This window comes from Haemaphysalis longicornis, unplaced genomic scaffold, assembly GCF_048455015.1.
Source record: "Haemaphysalis longicornis isolate Haplotype H1 unplaced genomic scaffold, Haemaphysalis longicornis Haplotype H1 scaffold_1, whole genome shotgun sequence".
NCBI lineage: Eukaryota > Metazoa > Arthropoda > Arachnida > Ixodida > Ixodidae > Haemaphysalis > Haemaphysalis longicornis.
In genome coordinates this window covers 163,238,425-163,246,261 of record NW_027526203.1, presented here as the reverse complement: position 1 = coordinate 163,246,261, position 7,837 = coordinate 163,238,425, and positions in this window count along the sequence as shown.

Here is a 7,837-nt window from a genome sequence, read left to right as displayed (position 1 = left end):
TATGAGCAGAGTTGGGATGGAACTGCCCCGTTGTTTTATGTTCTGCCAAGGTCGAATTACTATTCTGTCGAACTACTATGGTCAGTTGTATATGTAATGTAGGGTTATGTAAATATTCTAATACAAATTTAATGGTAGTTCTGATTCTTTCATTCATATACGACTCGAGAATTTAGTACGATATCTTAATATGTTCACGTGTGTTCCAAATAGTCTTAACTGTATAGATGGGTAAACAGTTTCTCACCCCTAAAGTCAGCATGAATGGGTTCCACTCATAGGTTGTCGTGGGAGAGAGAGAGAGAAAACATTTTTATTGAGCTTTTTGTGGCTCAGGGTTGTGGCCGCTGGCTTGTGCCGGGCGGCGACATCGGCAGCTCTGGTGACCAAGGAGGTTTGCACCCCTAGGTCTGAGCTCCCCAGAGCCTCCTCCCACTGCTCATCAGAGGAAATTAGGGGAAAGGGATCTTTAGGACACCCCCAAAAGATGTGGGGAAGGGTGGCGAGTGCTCCACATGCAGGGAATTCTGGGGAAGGGTATAGTGAAGGATGGATTCGTAGGAGTATAGCGGGATTAGGGAACGTGTTCGTCTGAAGGAGACGCCATGTGTGTTCTTCGGAATTAGTTAGCTTGACCTGAGCCGGGGGGTACCTACGGTGGTCAAGGCGGTAATTAACGGTTATTTCTTTCTTTGTATATCGTGGGAACGAAAACGCGCGTTCTAGTACTTGCTTTATGTTTAATTCAGATTTATCGCGGCAAAGAGTAACACTTCTAAACCATGTTGCATACATTTTTTGTAAAACATACCGTAATGCACCGAAAGGGGTATTGGCTGTTCGATCCAAGATTCTAAATCCGTTTTGTTACATCCATTTCCGATTCGAGTAGAAAATTCTGCTGTTAAAACACCCTATAGTGGCAGGCAACTCACTTACTGTATACAAAATTGTCCGCACTATAGCTCTGCAGCGGCTATTGTGGGGAGCTTGCCATTTTTTTTTTCATTTACCAAAACAGCTACTCGAATTCTCGAGCAGCTGCTCCTTTACTGCTCTTTTTTATTGGGGTAGTAGGGGAGGGGGGAAGGTCGCTGGAATGTGCTGTAACATAACTGACATTGGGATCAGCCGCACAATGCATTAATCACTGATCCACAAGGCAAAAAAAAATTTTTTACAGTAGCAATTTATACTGAACGTCAAAACACATTACCCATAATTTTTTTGCGAAATTATCAAAGACAACGTTTCAACATGACAAGAACTTCATAATCTTCTAACTGAAATGACTATATACCTCCCAAAAATTAACGATCAATTATTCGGAGTAAGCAACAGCTATGAAATCACTTTAATCTATACAGAAGGGCACGCACGTCACTCGGGAAACCAACTAGCTGACGAATGGGTAAAAGCATAAATATAGGTTGAGTATAGAAATATAAGTCAGCACGCCGTTCATAAAATAACAACTTATGAGAGGAGCACTGGACGAACGGGATGACATGTGGAATGTAGTCCTAAGCAACATAAGGGGTGCGCACAAGCGCGGCCTGAACATAGAGCGAATAGGAGTTACTTTCCCTCTCATATAATTACTCGACGCAATTCATGTCACAGCATGATCTAATTTCGTCCCAATTTGTGTAATTCAAAACCACCACCGAGGAAACTGTGAATTCGAACATAGCGTTTAGATTTTATAGCCTTCCAACCTTGTAGCATTTAAAGAGCGTAAGAAAATGCTCTAGCTTGCGGTCCAGTTGATCAATCTCAGCAGCCCTGCACATCGTGTCCAGTAATCCCGCACATTCATAGCACGTACAACCATGCAAAAACAATGGGTAGGATTGAGATCAACATATTTTGGTGCCCCTCATTGTATGTAGCATGAACAGGCTTGCTCATTATTTCTTTTTGCTCACGAGGCTTCAAATCTTCAGAAGGGGGAATTGTCATCCGACCCGCCTCTTACCTCGCTTTCGCGAGTCTTGTTAGCATTAAACAATAGTTTTGTGAATTTTCGGTGGAGATCAAAATTTTAGAACGACACGTTGCTGGACTGTAGTTGTTTCGTACTTTGCTAAAACACAAGCACAAACAGACGAAGACGGTAAACAGGCAGGAGCGGGGTCTACCTATCGACGGTTGATGGTTACCGCTCGTCCCCTTCCACGAGTCGTTGGAAAACATTTTTGAGTCTCCAAAGAACTGCACCGTATACGGGCATCTAGTAAGCGAAACCCCCTATTTTCCGTTTTTACGCATGCACGGCGGGTTTGTTTTACTGTGCTAGCAGTATAAGGGTCATTTCGAAGAAACCGGCTGTTAGCAGCTTGAAGCCTCGCCGAAGGTGAACACGACAAATTGGCGAATGATGTAACGAAGGGGAAGGGAGGGGGGTATACAAAACGTAAAGCAATTGACTTCGTCACAGGTTAGCCTGGATGTCTTTGTAAAACTGCATTTTTTGTGTGCTTTGCCTGCGTCCTCGCCCCCCTATGTAATGCCCCCGCGGGCCCTGGAAGTACTTAAATGCGGATGACATCTACGTTTATGTCCTAAGATGTACTATGCGATAGCGTTACTTCGACGCCGAGAGAGTGCTTAGAAAAGTAATTTGACAATTCGTGTGATCAGATGCTATATACTTGGTTTTATTTCTTTTTAGCCCACATTTTAGTTCATCTGTGCTTATCATTCCTTGGTTGTTCAGAGACCGGTGTTAAAGTCCCCACACCTTTTTTTTTTAGTTAGGTGCCAGCATCAGTTAGTTAGGTGCCGGCATCAAAGGCGCTTTGGTGGGGTGGATCAATTGCGGGCACGACTGGCGACCGTGTCTGCCGACAGTGAGTAGAGAGAACATTACTGAGCAGGATCGGCACCTGCTAAAATCACGTATCCGTTCTTTCGTCTCCACCGTTGCATCAGGGCCCCCCTTTCCACGTTATAGATGTCGCTGCACCGTGCTCCATATTCAGGCAATCCCTCGTGTCTGGCTGCCACAGTCGTAGCTTTCGGTTGGCAGCAATGACGTATTTTTACGGACGCATGATGAGCACGGCTCATAGTAGGCTGCTATCGCATGGAAAGACAAGAGAAATTAACCTGGTAGCGCTATTGCGTTAATAAATGAAATGCTACAAGGGACAACAGAAAAGCGGTGACACAGAGCGCGGACACTGCCAACTGAAGTTTTTTTCACCATCGCTGTGACACTTCACATTCCGCCCTTGTAAGAACGTAGTCATGGGGAAGCGGTGCGCGGAAGGGCCCACTTTATAAGCGACCCCAAACCATCCACCGCCGGCGTCGGCGGCGGCGGCGTCCGCAGTGCTCCTCTATATTTAAAGAAGAAACAGCATCCGGCGCCAGGTTTCGATCCGAGGACTTTGCGGGCCGCAGCCCGACGCTCTACCGAATAAGCCACGGACGCGACGCTGATATTGTCAGTAACGCGCCTTATATCTTTAACGCATTCAAACTACGTCGTCAGCGGCGTGCGTTGGGGACTCAGCAGCGTTATAGCGGCTTGATAACTGCGTGGTGTACACGTGATACTACAAACCCGATGGAAGAGATGGAAGAGAAGGCGGCGAGGCGGTGGGCTGCGGGGGCCGAGCGCAAGCGCCGCAAGCGGGCCGACAACCGTGCATTCGCACTTTCACATTCTCCCCCTCGGGGAAATGCGGGGGAATTTCTTTCGTCCGTCAGCGCAACCGACGCAGTGCTCAGCCTCGGGATAACAATGACGAATCGTACCCCAGCGCCGGTTTTGTGTCTTGCAATGGACGCCCAGATTGCGGCCTTCCATCTCGATACCGTGCAATCCACTCACAGTGATGATGCAGCTAGCTGATAAATATGTACTTGCGTTCGCGGTCTCGTCTGCCGACAGTGACGATTAACGCGTAGGCAGCCCAGCGCCGCTTTGGTATAGAAGGCGATCTAGTCTAGCCCCGGCTTCTGTCGACAAGAAATAAACTGCCACGCAACTTGTCGTCCTCTTCTTCTGCTGGACAAGATGTCGCATGTGGGGCTACCTACCCGCGAGTGTAAAACTGGGCGTGGGACTTCCTTTCCCACGTGGCGATGGCGTCACGGCTTCGCGACCGCAGAATCTCTTGCGTGGTTCTTCCTATCCATTATTTTGCAAACCCGTCATTTCCGCCTCTTCGGTCAAACGCAGCGCTTCGTCCCACTCCGTAAAAGGAGCCCGCCGATTGCCAAGCACCTCTCCGCGCTCACAACAAAGAATCGGAAGCGACGTTCACCAGACCGGTGATTACGCGTTGTCCGCCCTCCCTCGTGTCGTCATCACGATTTCATCTTCACCTAATCCTACGTCGACGTACGCCTTGAGAAATATTACGCTGTACCGCGGGATGATCATTATGTGCTTTCTCTAGTGGCCTATTTGCGGTTCCGCGTTGGCAGTCGCGATGTTGAGCGAACGGTTGGTGGGCACACGCGTAAGCACTGTAATTCGAACTCTGCGAGTGGTCGCGGACACATTTTATGTTTCTTTTCATTTCTGATTCTTTGCGTCCTTTGTTGGTTTGTCGTTTCGCCTGATCGCTTAGTTTCGCCCCCAAGGCGGTTGAGTGATTTGTGTGTGTTTAATGATATTCTATTCCCGTGTGCACATTTTGGACGGGTGTTCCTTTTCAAGGCAGAGTGCGCGGCTTCTTCTTGCTTTGTAGTTTTATTTTATGCAGGCGTTTGTATTTCGCTGCAAAAAAAAAACTACTTATTTCGAGTTATCGTTCAGTTGAGAGATTTCCTGCCTTGTACCAGCCAAGTCATACTGTTCTTGCCGTCAAAACGAAACTGAAAATAATTTCCTTGTGCTTTCTCACTTGCGGCGATTTGTTTCATTTTCGCCGTTCATGCAAATCAGACGTGGCGTTTTTGAGTTATTTACTCGTAGTTCTTGTGACCACTAGTTTGAAATGATGAATAGCGTGAAACGAAACTGCATGCTTTGCGTGCCAAAAAAGTCTGTGCAGGTGGATTCGCTTCCTTCCTTCCTTTCTTTCTTTGTTTTTGTCATTCGCACTTTGCCGTTTCAGAGACAAGACCCTGGCACGTTCTTTTTTCGTTACATTTGCTCGCGCCGTCAGCACGCAAACGTGAAATAAAAACTGGACTTTTGCTGCTCTGCTTGGTAAGGCGCGTTCATGTATTAACACTGTGAATGGTACGAGTCACAACATTGGGTTTACATCGGTGTAACGGTTTTATAACCTACGTTGCGGCTGTCGCCTGTAGGTGAGTCTGCATTATTCACTGTGGTCTAGCGAGCACACAGATCTCCGTATACGCGTGCGTTTTTGTTCTTTCTTGGTGCTTTTTGCTGCTGCTCCACCGTATTCGTTATGCCTTGTAATGTATTTTTAGGTTACGTATAGTGATCCAGCGAGTAAAACATTTTGGTGGTAAGCTCGCAGATTCCTGAGTGTGTTTTGTTCTGGAAGCAGAAATACCAAATGCTGTCAGGGCGGGGTGTTTCCACAAGAGAATAGACCATCTTCTGATAATCAGGTACAGAAAGGGTTTGATTCCGAGCTTTCGCCGATCGCTGCGAAAAAGTGCATAAGAGCCCCGCGTGAAGTAACAAAGCAATCTTTATGGTGCGTTTGGCCCACATACACGCAGAATACAGTTTCACTCGAGCCAACACACAATTAACTGTTAGGTACACATCAACTAGTCGGCGCCGTATCCCTCTCTCGTGGTTGGGGTCAGCACTAACCATCTGTCCGAGGTAATTATATTCGTTTACTTCTTCTAGCCTTTCTTTTCCTAAGCTGAAGAGGACGCTTTCCGCATTCTTATTCTGAATTACTTTAGATTTATTCATATTTATTTGAGCCCCTCACCCGTGCTTTCTCATTGAAGTTCCTCAAGCATTGCTTGCAGGTGCTTTGCAGTCTTACTCAGCAAGACTATGTCGTCCGCAAAAATCAAGTGGCTTAAATGTTTCCGTTTATCCCTAATCCGGTGATTTCCCAGTCAACCTTTCTAAATACCCCCGCCAGACATACTGTGAATAGTTTTGGCGAGATGTTACCTCCCTGTCTTACTCCCTTTCGGAGCAGAAGTTTATCGCTTTGCTTGTGGAGGGTTATCCTGCCTGTGCATTGCTTACATATGTCTTCCAGAGATCTTATGTAGATTTCCTCTATTCTCTGGTCTTTTAGTGCTTCTAAAATGGCTGCGGTGAGTACGCAATCAAACACTTTCTCGTAATCTATAAATGCCATCTAAAGGGGTTTATGTACTCTGTGGATTTTTCTATCACTTGGTTGACGACATGGATGTGATCCATGCTTGAGTACCCTTTCCTAAACCAAGCCTGCTCTCTGGGTTGATGGGAATCCAGGCTGTCAGCAATGCGGCTAACTATAACTTTGGTAAACAGCTTAAAAACAACTGAAAGTAGGATTATGGATCTGTAATTCTTGAGGTATTTGGGATCTCCCTTCTTATGAATCAGAACAATGTTGGCGCTTCTACAGGCTATGGGCACTTTTTGAGTCTTCAAGCATTACGAAAATGGTACAGCAAGCTTTTCCAGTACAATATCTCCTCCCTCCTTCGAAAGATTTACGTTTATGCCGCCGTCACCGGCAGGTTTTCCTATTTTCATGCCTTTGAGAGCATTTCCAACTTCCTCTGCGTCATGCGTCATTTCGGAGCGTCAATTGAGATGTTGATTGGCCGCGACCACTGAGCAAAGGCCGCGACTGAGACATTGCGCCTCGTATGGAGTGACATGACGCCCGACACTTTCCGTAACTGTTTCCGTCGCGCGGAACTCACGACGGAACCCGCCCAGTCGGTGAGTCCGGACCAAGACGGCAGCTCGCCAACCTTCACGATGCTGTGGCGAAAGGAGTGTCCTTCGAATATTTCCTGAATGTCGACGACGACGTTGCTGCCACTGTAAGCCCCTCGGACGCGGGCACCGTCAGCAGCACCGTCGTAATGCTGATGAAAAGCACCGAGGAGGCAGAGGATGTAGCGAGTGAAAGCCGCCCGACGCTTAATGAAGTGCTTTCGGCAGTCGATGTCCTCCGCCAATATTTTTTTCGATATTGAAGGACACGGGCTCGAACTGGTGCAAACAATGTCTCGAGTAAAGAATTCTGTGCTAGTTGACGCTGCCAAAACGAAAGGGAAAACAAAAATCACCGCTTTTTTTGTAAGTAGGCCATTAAGGCGTTAAGGCGGAAAGTAGCTTTATTATTTGCAATAAATCAATTGTTTTGTATATGGTAATGACATACTTTATTTTGTTCGTTTCTGCATGCGGGGATGGTAAGGGGATTCCCGCGTGTTGCGAACTCGTAACAATAAACTTGTTATAGGCAGGTTCGGCTATATCGAACTATTGGATATATCGAACTAATTGTGGCGCATACTGCAGTTCGCTATAACCGGGTTTGACTGTATCTCGTCCAAGCTGTGCGTAATATTACCCTGCTCGTCTCTGAGTGCGTACATCCTGTCCTTGCCGATGGCTAGCTTCCACTTAGTTGCTTTCAAGCTTCTTCCTATTTGCAGCGTTTCCTCGATCACTGCCATGTTTATGCACGAATGTCGGTTTTACTTCTGTGTATCTGTTTAGACCGCTCGGCTTATGCAGTCTGATCCTCCATACTTGACACTGTCATGTTCTTACGTTTGGCAATTAGTTCATTCGTTTTCTTATTTCCTTCCTTTTCTTTTCTTTCAGTTTGTTCTCTACATGTTGGTTCTCGCGCACCTTCTGATGAGTCTCTGACTGTCATTGTTAGGTTGTCAATTAGCCTATTTACAGGGACATCGT